We start from the raw sequence: 14,046 nt of genomic DNA, 5'->3' as shown, positions 1-14,046 counted from the left end.
AGGGTTCCTCAAGGTCAAACATGGAGAAACCCTATCTCTACTAAAAATACAAAATTAGCTGGGTGTGGTGGCACACGGCTGTAATCCCAGCCACTCGGGAGGCTGAAGCAGGAGAATTGCTCGAACCTGGGAAGCAGAAGTTGCGGTGACCTGATATTGTACCACTGTACTCCAATGGGCAACAAGGGATATTCTGCCATTGCACTCCAGCCTGGGCAACAAGGGAGAAACTGTCTCAAAAAAATAATAATAATAAAATAAAAATAATAAAAATAAAATAATGTAGATCTTGAACGGGGGTTGGGTTATGCTGGTGTACGTACTTTCCAAAGTTAGTAAACTTACACTTAAAGTTATATATTTTGCTCGGGTGCGGTGGCTCACGCCTGTAATCCCAGCGCTTTGGGAGGCTGAGGCAGGCGGATCACGAGGTCGAGAGATGGAGACTATCCTGGCGAACATGGTGAAACCCCATCTATACTAAAAATACAAAAATTAGCCAGGCGTGGTGGTCTGTGCTTGTAATCCCAGCTACTCAGGAGGCTGAGGCAGGACAATTGCTTGAACCCCGGAAGCGGAGGTTGCAGTGAGCCGAGATCTTGCCACTGCACTCCAGCCTGGGCGACAGAGTGAGACTCTGTCAAAAAAAAAAAAAAGGCATCAAACCAGATGACACAAATCAAATGATATTTCACGTTGTTTTGGTCTATTTTGTTTTTTCGAGACAAGAGTGCAGTGGGGCCATCTCGGCTAACTGCAACTTCCAGCTCTTAGGCCCAAGCGATCCTTCCGCCTCAGCCTCTCCGGTAACTGGGATAACAGGTACGCACCACCAGGCCCGACTAATCTTTTTTGGAATTTTTTGTAGAGATGGGGTTTTGCTATGATGCCCTGGCTAGTCTTCAACTCCTGGACTCAAGTGATCTGCCCACCTCGGCCCCCTAAAGTGCTGGGATTACAGGCCTGAGCTGTGTAATTTCACGCCGCGTGACACAGCCCGGGAACAAGGAAGAAACCCCGTGGGTCCAGCGTCTACTCACATAGGTGGGGTGATGGCTGATAAATCCCAGCAGGAGGAGCCAAAAGAGCAGCCACCACACCGGCACGTCCTGGTCCTCTCAGGGCGCCCTGAGGTGGCCAAGACAGAGGCAGGGGTGGCTTAGGGTGGGGGGACAGAAGGGGACAGGGACGGGGAGGTGGAGGGAAGGGGGAGGGGAGGGGAGGGAAGGGAAGGGAAAGGAGGAGAAGGGGGCTGTTGGGCACCTGGAGGTGGAAGAGGAGGAGGAGGAGGAGGAGAAAGGGGTCTGGGAAAGGATCTGGTTCAAATTAAGTTCTCAAGCGCTGGTGGAAGGTTTAGCTACAGGTCACGGAGAAGTTCAATCAGGGAAGCAACAGGACGCGCAGGGCAAGGGAGCGTGAGGCTTAGGAGCAGTTAGATGGAGACCAAGGTTCTGCTTTCCACCAAACCGCCAAACCTTCTTCGGTCTGTGCCCTCTCTTAGCAACCCTGGGATTTTATACTCCCTCTCCACCAATCCCTGATGCCGGTGGTGCCGCCTCACAATGGACGGTCCGTGCACGCCCCGCCATTCCAATGCCCCCTCTCCCATCTCAGCCCCCCACGCTCCTCCCAAGGACACGTCCTCTCTGGAACCTTCACAAACCTGATTTCTGGTCCTCCCCAGCCAGCTCCCTGTCCCTGCTTCTGGGCACTCCTTCCTTCCTGAGCTCCCAGGATTCCTCAAGGTCACTCTTGGCGACAAAACATAAAAAACAAATGATGGCAGGACGGCAGGAAGAACCTCATACCCAAGCAGAGTGCTAGGTTTTACAGCCCCCGCTCAGCCATTCATATCCTAAGCAACAAAACATCAGCAGGATGCGGAAGGTCCCAATAGTAAACCATCTCCATCACATCCACGTAGCCATCAGGCCATCAACCTGTATCTCAGGGACAAATGTTGTAGATACACTCATTTTAAGCATGCATGGTACATTTACAAAAATTAACCTGACTTTTGTTCCAGCAAATCTCAATATATTTTAGAGCAATCAAATCACACAGCATGTTTCTGATCATATAACTGTGCTAGAAGTCAATGATTAAAAGCTAACTCCAAATTATTATTTGCTTGGAAATTCAAAGTGCCCTTATAAGATATAAACATAAGAAAGAATCCAAAATGAAACAAGATTGCCTTTAAACTCAATGATAAGATCATAACATGGCAAGAAAATGTCTCCCTCTGGCCTGGGAATTCCACTTTGTGGCACAAGGTTGTGTGATCTCACATCACCCCTAACCCACCTAGACATGTTAACATCCGAAACAGAGTGATGATGTCACTTATCTATCATCTTACTGCCTGTGTGCATGGACTTTAAATTCTGAACCCAAATGAGGGGGAGAAAACCAAGTTGACTTTCATGATTGACCTTTCAGGGATGTCCAAGAAATCTGCGTTTCAAGAAACAAAGTTCATCAGCTTCTCTCCTAGGGTATTTGGCCACAATACCCAGAGGGCTTGGCAGCATCATGAGTGATGGGTGGGGAGCACCAAGCAGGTGGGCAGGACCCAGGGCCTGGTGACCAGGACAGACCCCCACTATCCATCACCTTTGCAGGCCCTGTCCTCAGCTAAACTTCCCAAAGGCCTTCTTCTGCCCGATCACACAGAGTGTGCCCAAACTCACTCAGGCCTCTGGCAGCTGAAAACCACTGCTTTAAATCCCTTTACCATTTACTATGACATAAGGTTATTGTAAGCAGGAAATATTCTATTGATGCTACAAATGGAAAGCCAATGCCTTTACCATAAATAGAAAAACAACCCTAAGAAACAAGCAAAACAAAACAAAACAGGGGCTGGGTGTTGTGGCTCATGCCTGTAATCCCAGCACTTTGGGAGGCCGAGGTGGGCCGATCACAAGGTCAGGACTTCCAGACCAGCCTGGCCAATATGGTGAAACCACGTCTCTAATAAAATACAAAAATTAGCCGGGTGTGGTGGTGGGCGCCTGTAGTCCCACCTACTTGAGAGGCTGATGCAGGAGAATAGTTTGAACCTGGGAGGCAGAGGTTGCAGTGAGCGGAGATTGCACCACTGCACTCCAGCCTAGGCGACAGAGCGAGAGTGTCTCAAAAACAGCAACAACAACAAATAAAACAACAAAAAACAGGGTTAACAAAACTATGGAATTCAATTCTATTTGTATGCTGCAGCCATGCTCCAGCCCTAGATTTGGCTGGGTGTGGTGGCTCATGCCTGTAATCCCAGCACTTTGGGAGGCTGAGGCAGGCAGATCACAAGGTCAGGAGCTCGAGACCAGCCTGACCAACATGGTGAAACCCCGTCTCTACTAAAAATACAAAAATTAGCCAGGCATGGTGGCACATGCCTGTAATCCCAGCTACTCAGGCGGCTGAGGCAGGACAATCCCTTGAACCCGGGAGGCGGAGGTTGCAGTGAGCCGAGATCGTACCATTGCACTCCAGCCTGGGTGACAGAATGGAATGAGACTCTGTCTTAAAAAAAAAAAAAAAGAAAAGAAAAGAAAAAAAGAAGCCCTAGATTTCGGTTGTGTTGGTTGTAAAAGGAGAGACCAAGTAAGTGGGGGTTGAAGTCAGATTAGACCAAAAGTGAATGGCAGAGAGTACTATAATGTCCATGAAGGGTTGCTAGAGTCACCTTCATTAGAGCCCAAGCAGAGACAGGGAAAGGTAGATGTGAGCAGAGTTTGGGGCCTCAAACAGTGGGGGTTATTCGTGCAGCCCAGGAAAGGCTCCCCAAAGCCAGGATCAACCTCCCTTGCAGGCCAGTCCCTCGTGGAGGCATGGCCAGGCACCTTAGATTTGAGACCAGCTGTGTTGCTGCTGACCAGCTGTGTGACCCTGGGCTGGTTTCCTTCCATGCAATGGGAGTGCCAATGGCTGCATGCATGCAAAGACTGTCTGAGGATAGGAGGAAGCAATCTGTTGAGCACCCGTGTACCTGAGTGTCATCATCTCCCAAGGGCATCTTTCGTTGCAGAGCTGGCACCTTGGAAGGCCCTTGGCCACTAAGGGCAGTGATGATGGTAACAGCAGTAAATCATCATGTACGGCTGACGAGGGAAGGACAGGGGGTAGGGCTCCTGGGTCCTGGATAAGAATGAGGGTCTGGGCACTCCTGGGGACAGCTGAGTGGTAGGACTCCTGGGTCCCCAGGGGGCAGGTCCAACTTCAGTGGCATTGGGCCTAGGCTGGGATGCTGAGTTAGCCACTGGAGCATCAGCAGTACAGGCAGGCACAGAGGCAGTGGATCCATCGGAGGTGACAGGTGTAGGAGCCTCTGGTGAGCAAGTAGAGTCACCAAGCCTGGCTGACCACTACCCCCACTCCCCCCACTCCCCCCACAGACGATGCCCTGTCCCTTGCCTCATGCTCCGGCAGGGTACAGGCTCCCACCTGGGGCCTCATGGAGCATCTCTCTAAAACTTCTGTGTCCTGGTCATTGAATGGGCACTTGAGTCACCCAGAGCCACTGGAACAAAGAGGAAGAATCAGGCCCCACGATGTTTTGGGAGAGTGTTTAGCACAGGAAAATGCACAGAATACATGCACGACACGGGGGCACCGTCGGTGTGGGAGCGATAGTTTACAACCTCCAGCCCTAATCTGAGCACTCTCACCTGTGCAATCTGAAAGGAACAGGAGACTTGCAGGAAAGATAGTGCCTGGATTTAACTTAAAGGAACTAAAATGTTAGAATTTTCACTCTTGATATCCTTCCAAATCAACTCTCTCAATGTTCCCATCCTCAAAACTATCATATGGGGTAACTGAGGCAGTCAGAGATTTACTGACTCAATGTCACTCAGTTGATTCTGAGTTCACTGCTGATTACATCTGACCAAACTGCTTTTTTGAAGTGTACCCCGTTTAATCATGCTGGTGATGATTTAGTGCAGCTCTGGGACAAACTTCACCTGGTTGACGATAAAGCAAATCCGTGGTGACTTAGTCCTGCTGTCATTTCCCATCAATTCCCCACTCTCCTCCTCTGCCCCTCCACAGTCTCCCGTGCCGGCTGACACCATATGACGGCCTTAATGAAATACTCCACCGAGTATTTCAGCTTCTCTCCTGGGCCACTTGAAAGTGGATGTACACATGGGATTTGCTTTGACCCAGGAGATGTGAGTGGAAGTGAAGCGTGTCACCTCGACACAAAAGAGTTGGGAGGCATTGAGACTGGCCACCCTCTCCTTCATCTCTTAGAGCAGCTGACGGCTCCCATATGGAGGCTGCTCCTTTATTCTCGTGGCAGGATGAGGGGATGTGGGGCACAGGGCACAGGAGAGCCATGGAGGACGTGCAGCATGGGCAGGAAAAGAGCCTTCAGTGTTGTACATTTCCATTGTTTGGGGCTGTTTGTTACCTACAGTGATACCTAGCCCATCCTAGCAGGCATGCACCGTCTACTCCACACTCTGTGAAGCAGACTGGCCTGCCGTCAGAACATGAATTGGTGGTCAGACACACGTAGGTTTCAGTTCCAGCTCTGCCTCTTATTGACTGCAACCTCATGCTTAAATTTCATCCTCTGAGCCTCAGTTTCAACTCTGTAAAATGGGGTGGCTATACCATCTCAGGTTGCAGAGAGAATTAAACGAAATATAAATGCATGTAGAGCATTGAACCCAGGGCCTGGCACACACAGTGAGTACTCAATGTTAGCCATGTAGCTTCATAATGCATACTGACTGTCAATATTCAGACAATGCAGTAAAGTATTACCAAAAAAACAGTAAGCTTACTTGCATATGTATTTTTTCAATATTTATTTTTAAACACATAGGGTAAAACTATGTATATTCTTTCATAGCCAGTGTTTTTCTCTTCATAGCATATTGTTAAAATAATTTTATCTCGGACCGGGCACAGTGGCTCACACCTATAGTCCCAGCACTTTGGGACGCTGAGGCGGGCAGATCACAAGGTCCAGAGTTTAAGACCAGCCTGGCCAATATGGTGAAACCCCATCTCTACTAAAAATACAAAAATTAGCCGGGCGTGGTGGCACACATCTGTAGTCCCAGCTACTCGGAGGCTGAAGCAGAAGAATTGCTTGAACCCAGGAGATGGAGGTTGCAGTGAGCCAAGATTGTGCCATTGCACTCCAGCCTGGGTGAGAGAGTGAAACTCTGTCTCAAATAAAAATATATATATATATGTATACATGTATATATATATGTATATATGTATATATATACATATATATATAAATCTCAAAAATAAAAGATCATTTTTGAGATTATCATTTCAAAAGACAAGATAATGTTCAATTTAATGAATAATTTATTACTATTGGACTTTTTGTAGATTGCACAGAGCATTCAAAACAAATGAAGGAAAATAAAAAATATGTATTACATGTAAAATAAATATGATTTGGTTAATTCTTTTCTTCAAAAATATAGAACATATATATGTAAATACAGAATGTATTTCTTATTATGAGTCACGTTAAAAAATAGTTTAGAAGCTGTTGATTTGGATTTCCTTTTCAAATTTTGCAGGATAATTTTTTTTTTTTTTTTTTTTTGACAGAGTCTCGCTCTGTCGCACAGTCTGGAGTGCGATGGCATGAACTTGGCTCACTACAACCTCCACCTCCTGAGTCTAAGCAATTCTCCTGTCTCAGCCTCCTGAGTAGCTGGGACTACAGGCTCACACCACCATGCCCGGCTAATTTTTGTATTTTTAGTAGGGATGAGGTTTTGCCATGTTGGTCAGGCTGGTCTCGAACTCCTGGCCTCAGGTGATCCACCTGCCTCAGCCTCCCAAAGTGCTGGGATTACAGGCATGAGCCACCATGCCCAGCCTAAATTTGGCAAGATAATAAATAACATTTTTAAGTATCATTGGGCACTTGTCTGGTTGTTTTTCTTTAGGCTAACATGCCAGCAATGATTCCTTTTGAGTTTCTGACAGAAGATAGTGGTTTTTATCCAAATAAGTCAACTACTCTATCCCATCCCTAAGCCACTTGTATGGAAGGAAAAAGAGGAAGAAGCCAGTACTGTGACTGTGTAAGCTTCCCCAAGCTTTTTATTGAAGAGGAAGTCACATAAAGATAAACATTTAAAAGTGACTAATTCAAGGCCAGGCGCGGTGGCCCATGCCTGTAATCCCAGCACTTTGGGAGGCTGAGGCAGGTGGATCACTTGAGGTTAGGAGTTCGAGCCCAGCCTGGTCAACATGGTGAAACCCTGTCTCTACTAAAAATATAAAAATCAGCTGGGTGTGGTGGCAGGCACCTATAATCCCAGCTATTAGGGAGGCTGAGGCAGGAGAATTGCTTGAGCCTAGGAGGCAGAGGTTGCAGCGAGCCAAGATTGTGCCACTGTACTCCAGCCTGAGCGATGGAGCGAGAATCTGTCTCAAAAAAAAAAAAAGATAATTCAGTGGCATTTAGTAAGTGCTGTACTCCAGCCTGAGCAACAGAGTGAGACTCTGTCTCAAAAAAAAAAAAAAAATGATAATTCAGTGCATTTAGTAAGTTCATAGCATTGTGCAACCATCAACTTCCATCTGGTTCCAGAACATTTTCATCATCCCCAAAAGAACCCCATACCCATTTCTTCCCACTGCTGTACACCCATCCCTGGCCACCACTGATGTGCTTTGTATCTCTGTGAATTCACCTATTCTGGGCATTTCATCTCAGTGGAATCATTTGATCTGTAGCCTTTTGTGCTTTCGAGGTTCATTCCAGGGCTGTCTGGGAGCCCGAATGATCAGTGATAAAACTGCTAGGCTGGCCACCCCAGGCTTCCTGAAGTCTGATCTTTTCCTTTGCATTTAGGATTCAAGGTCATACTTAGCTAGCAGGAGCGATACCATAGTCATGAACGTGGTTTTCCCAGGATGAAGCTTATCCATTGCACTCCCCTGCAATCTCCCCATTAAAAAAAAAAAATTCAAGATTCGAGGCAGAACACTGTACCTTTTGACCTGCAGGTTTGATTCTGCAAACATTGAATGAACCCGTGTTTTGGGCGCACAAGAAGTAAGATGACACCCAGGACCTTGTGAGCGCCTGAAGTAGCAGCTTGCACTGGCCTATTCCAGAGAATTCTGAGGCTGTTGAGGCTGAATTGTTTAGAAGCCGATCTGTTGCTGAAAGTGAGGTCCCTCGTGGAGTTTATTTCCATGTCCCGAGGATTCCAGATCAGTGCATTAATATCAGTTCAGGGCACGGATGATCGCTGGGTCTGACACTGTGGCTTCTCCCTGCGGGTTCCGGGGTTTTTGCCTCCACTTTTAACAGAACTGAGGCCGGGCGTGGTGGCTCACACCTGTAACCGTAGCATTTTGGGAGGCTGAGGTGAGTGGGTCACTTGAGGTCAGGAGTTCGAGAGCAGCCTGGCCAACATGGTGAAACCCCTGTCTGTAGTAAAAATACAAAAAATTAGCTGCGTGTAGTGGCACATGCCTGTAATCCCAGCTTCTCTGGAGGCTGAGGCAGGAGAATCGTTTGAACCTGGGAGGCAGAGGTTGCAGTGAGCTGAAATCATGCCACTGCATTCCAGCCTGGGTAACAGAGTGAGACTCTGTCTCAAACAAAAACACAAACAAAACTGAGATGGAGATGCTTTCTGGGTTGACAAGCATGCCCCCCACCCCAACCCTTTGTCTTTTGCTAAGGGCTTGAAGCAGTAAATATGCAGCTTTGGGCACCCTGCCTCCAAATTCTGAGCTCTCTCAGAATTTCATTGTTTTTCTTCCCAATATGAGAGGGCTGAGCTTTGTGACTTTCCACCCTCGGCTGATCATTAATGTTCTGTTGCCTGTTTACTAAGAAGCAGGACACTTTAAATTGCAAAGTGCCCAGTGACAAAATGAGTTGGAACCCATCATTGGCAGGTATTTTTTGCATGGCATCAAGTGTGTGGCGTGAAAGTGCACAGTAAATGCACTTTCATGTATTAGGGAGGCAGAAAGAGAGGTGATCCCTCCAGAGTTCACATGTGTTGCCTCCACTGAGGGTGTATTTTCTTTTCATGATTTTTCTGTTTTTTAAAAATTTCTGGCCAGGCGTGGTGACTCACGCCTGTAATCCCAGCACTCTGGGAGGCCAAGGTGGGCTGATCACCTGAGGTCGGGAGTTTGAGACCAGCCTGGCCAACATGGTGAAACCCTGTCTCCACTAAAAAATACAAAAATTAGCTGGGCGTGTTGGCAGGCGCCTGTCATCCCAGCTTCTCGGCAGGCTGAGGCATGAGAATTGCTTGAGCCTGGGAAGCAGAGGTTGCCGTGAGCCGAGATCACGCCACTGCGTTCCAGCCTAGGTGACAGAGTGAGACTCTGACTCAAAAAAAAAAATTAATATTATTATAATTTTTTGTGTAGAGATATGGTCTCACTCTGTCAGCCAGGCTGGAGTGCAGTGGTGTGATCACAGCTCACTGTAACCTCGAGCTCCCAGGCTCGAGCAAATCCTCCCACCTCACCTTCCTGAATAGCTGGGACTACAAGTTTGTGCAACCATGTCTGGCTAATATATATTTTTTAATTAAAAAAAAATTTTTAAAGATTATCTTTATATATGATTTTGTGACCCTACTTTTTTTTCTTCTTTTTGTTTTGAGACAAGGTCTTGCTCTGTCACCCAGGCTGGAGAGCAGTGGCGTGATCCTAGCTTATTGCAGTCTCGAACTCCTGAGCTCAAGTGATCCTCCTACCTTAGCCTCCAGAGCAGCCAGGACCACAGGCACCTGCCACAACGCCTGGCTAATTTTTGTACCATTTGTAGAGACATGGTCTCAATTTGTTTCCCAGACTGGTCTCAAACTCTTGGGCTCAAGTGATCTGCCCATCTCGGCTCCCAAAGTGCTGGGATTACAGACGTGATCCAACATGCCTGGGCAAGAATACCTTTCATTGAGCAAATTGTTGAGAGTTAGAATGAGGAAAACTTTTGGCTAAAAGGGACCCCAAGATATCCCAAGTGGCATATTTATAGATGTGAAAGTGATTCCACAGCTGGGCATGTCAGATCCAAATTCTCCATGGATCAGGAATGCCTCCTTTTCCTTTTCTGTCACCACCGGTCACATTTGGCTACTTAATTTCTGAGCTCCAGTGCAGCATGGAAACGCGAGGCCCTTTGTTCCAAAAGTGTTCGAATTTCTTTTCTTTCTTCTTTTTTTTTTTTTTTGAGATGGAGTCTCGCTCAGTCGCCCATGCTAGAGCGCAGTGACACGATCTCGGCTCACTGCAGCCTCCATCTCTCAGGTTCACAGTGTGGAGAGGCTGGGCAAGGTGGCTCATGCCTATAATCCCAGCACTTTGAGAGGCTGAGGCAGGCGGATCACTTGAGCGCAGGAGTTTGTGACCATCCTGGGCAGCATAGCAAGACCCTGTCTCTAAGAAAAATTAAAGTTATAGCCAAGCATGGTGACACACACCTGTAGTCCCAGCTACTCCAGAGGCTGAGTCAGGAGGATTGTTTGAGTCTATGAGTTTCAGGCTGTGGTGAGCTATGATCGTGCCACTGTACTCCAGCCTGGGCAATAGAGCGAGACCCTGTTTCTCCCTTTCTTTCTCTCTTTCTCTCTCTCTTTTTTAAAAAAAGACATTGTGCAGAGTGTGTGTGTGAGTTTAGGGTGAGGGGGACTAATTGCTGTTCTAAGAGTTTCGTAGTTGGGGAGGTGATAAGGAGGGGATGGGGGGTGATGAGGAGAGGGATGGTTGGTGGGTGGGCCTCTTATCCCAGGAGATAAGCCAAATTGAAATGAAGGTGCAAAACAAGGAAAACAAAATGGGACTAACCGTGGTGGCATTTCCTGGCCTTGGGGCCTGAGGGAGGGAAGACTGTGGAATTTATTTAGAAAACTTCCAAACCAGCGGTTATGAGTCTTTTTTACTATTCTGGCCTGTTGCTCTTGTTCTTTTCAGAATTATAAATGTGTTTGTGTGGCTGTTTGATCTCAAAGCAATGCTCAAAAGAGGCAGTGTCTCGAAATCCCGGAAGATAAGATGTGACCACATGAAAGATGGTCTCAATAAAGGGGGAGAGGCGGTGGCCAAGGCCTCAATTTCCAGAACGAGAAACTGGGGTCCACCCATGTTTTAAAGGTCATCAGAAGAAAGCTCCCGTCCTCCCATCCCCCACACCTGTATGTTGACTCTGTAAAGATGCAGTTTCCTCACTTTGGGAGGAGATGCCGTGGTTTTTGCAGAAATTGCTCTGCTGCTGAATTCAGCCATTGCCTCTTGGAGGTTTAGGATGCCCCAGGCCTTGTTTTCCCTCAAAGCATTCCATTGGCAGTCACGACCAACCATGCTCCTTGAGGATTTCTGTACACACTGGCTTTTTCTGGTCTTGTAAGTTTTTATATGAGTCAGTTTTCACCATAAATTGTGGAGGTGGGTCTGGGGCTGTGATGGCAAGTCCTCGACGTTCAACCCGGATGTAGGTCACTCCAGACCCCCAGGGTGCCCTGTCGTTCCCTTTGCTGGAAGTTTCAACAAGGCCAGAAGCAGATGTCAGGGTTTCCTGGGGTCATCTGGGAGGGATGTCAGCGGACTTTAGGGGCAAGCTGGGACTTCTGCATTTCTGTTCCTGTATGTCAGAGGAAACTAGCAACACGCCTCAAACCACTTTACACCGTCAGTCTCAGTGTTAAACCCGAGCCTGTTTTCACAAACACCTCCTGTGATCTCATTACACCCTCACCCTGCCCTCCTGCTTCTGGTGGCCTTCTCTACTTTGCTTCTTGCTCCTCTTACAGACCTTCTGTCTCATCTGTCTTTTCTGGGGTTGGGCCTTTCCGCTTCTCTGTGACCTTCTGTGACTCCGATGGCTCATAGCTTTGCTGTGTATTAGGAGCAGAAAGCAAGCTTCATTATATCATTTACAATTTTTTAGTAGCTACATTTTTTTTTTTTTTTTGAGATGGAATCTCGCTCTGTAGCCCAGGCTGGAGTGCAGTGGCATGATCTCAGCTCGCTGCAACCTCTGCCTCCCAGGTTAAGCACTGGGATTACAGGCGCACGCTACCATACCTGGCTAATTTTTGTATTTTTAGTAGAGATGGGGTTTCACCATGTTGGCCAGGCTGGTCTCGAACTCCTTACCTCAAATGATCCACCCGTCTCAGCCTCCCAAAGTGCTGGGATTACAGGCATGAGCCACCGTGCCTGGCCACCACATTTTATTTATTTATTTATTTATTTATTTATTTATGAGACAGAGTCTCACTCTGTTGCCCAGGCTAGAGTGCAATGGCACAATCTCAGCTCCCTGCAACCTCCACCTCCCGCGTTCAAGTGATTATCCTGTCTCAGCCTCCTGAGTAGCTGGGATTACAGGCGCCGAATACCACACCTGGCTAATTTTTGTATTTTTAGTAGAGACGGGGTTTCACCGTGTTGGCCAGGCTGGTCTCAAACTCCTGAACTCAGGCGATCCGCCTGCCTTGGCCTCCCAAAGTACTGGGATTATAGTCGTGAGCCACCATGTCTGGCCTCTTTTTTATTTATTTTGTTTTTATTTATTTATTTTTGAGACAGTCTTGCCGAAGCTGGAATGCAGTGGCGCAGTCATGGCTTACTTGAACTCCTGGGTTTAAGTGATTCTCCCACCTCAGCCTCCCAATAGCTGGGACCACAGGGGTGCACCACCATGTCTGGCTAGTTCTTAATTTTTTTGTAGAGACAGTGTCTCCCTATGTTGCTCAGGCTGATCTAGAATGCCTGGGCTCAAGCCATCCTCCTGCCTCAGCCTCTCAAAGTGCTGGGATGACAGGTGTAAGCCACCATACCCGGCCTAGTGGCCACATTTTGAAAGGTACAAAGAAACAGGTGAAATTAACAATACATTTTACTTAACTTCATATATCTAAGCTGTGGTCATTTTAATATATCAATATAAGAAATTATTAATGAGATATTTTACGTTCATTTTTTCCTACTAAGTTTTGAAATTCAGGGTGTATTTTTACATTGACATTCTATCCCAAATTGAATGCTAAATTTTTATCAAAAAACATTTTGATCTATATTCAGTGTTCATCAAATTTACCATTGAAAAAGTGATTCACATACTCAAGTTGTCCCAGACTTACATGAAAGCTTCCCAATAATTGAATTGTTAGTTTTCACATTTAAATTGCTTAAACTTAAATACAAGTAAAAATTCATTGGCAAGTAAAGAGATGAAAAAAAGCTAAAAAAAAAAAAAAAAATTCAGTTCTTCACTCACACTAACTAATTTCTTTTTTTCTTTTAGAGATAGAGTGTTGCTCTGTCGCCCAGGCTAGAGTGCAGTGGCATGATCATGGCTCACTGTAGGCTCCACCTCCTAGGCTCAAGTGATCCTCCTACCTCAGCCTCCTGGGTAGCTGGGACCACAAGTGTGCACCACCATGCCTGGCTAATTTTTTTAATTTTTAAAATTTTGTAGAGACAGGGTCTCACTATGTTGTCTAGGCTGGTCTTGAACTCCTGGGCTCAAGTAATCCAATTGCCTCGACCTCCCAAAGTGCTGGGATTGCCGTCATGAGCCCCTGTGCCTGGCCAGAAGCCACATTTTAGATGTCCAACAGCCTTACGTGACTGGTGGCTGCTATATTGGGCAGCAGATACAGAGCATTTCCATCATCACAGAAGGTTCTGTTAGACAGCACTCTGATAGAATGAAGTCTTGAACATGTGTTCTCCAAGGGACTTTCAAAGTTTTCTAGAATGCAGCCCCAACCTGTCTTTACTTACTGACTTTCTTTTTATCATGTTCATTCCCCCACCTCTATTCCACTTTGTTTTGTTTGTTTGTCTTTGAGACAGAGTCTCGCTCTGTTGCCCAGGCTGGAGTGCAGTGGCGCAATCATGGCTCACTGTGGCCTCAACCTCCCAGGATTAAGCAATCCTCCTGCCTCAGCCTCCTAAGTAGCTGGGATTACAGGTGTGTGCCACTACATCTGGCTACTTTTTTTTCATTGTAGAGACAGGGTCTCACTATGTTGCCCAGGCTGGTCGTGAATTCCTGGGCTCAAGTGA

Source organism: Pongo pygmaeus, chromosome 18, assembly GCF_028885625.2.
Source record: "Pongo pygmaeus isolate AG05252 chromosome 18, NHGRI_mPonPyg2-v2.0_pri, whole genome shotgun sequence".
Taxonomy (NCBI): domain Eukaryota; kingdom Metazoa; phylum Chordata; class Mammalia; order Primates; family Hominidae; genus Pongo; species Pongo pygmaeus.
Note: the sequence above shows the minus strand (reverse complement) of the source record.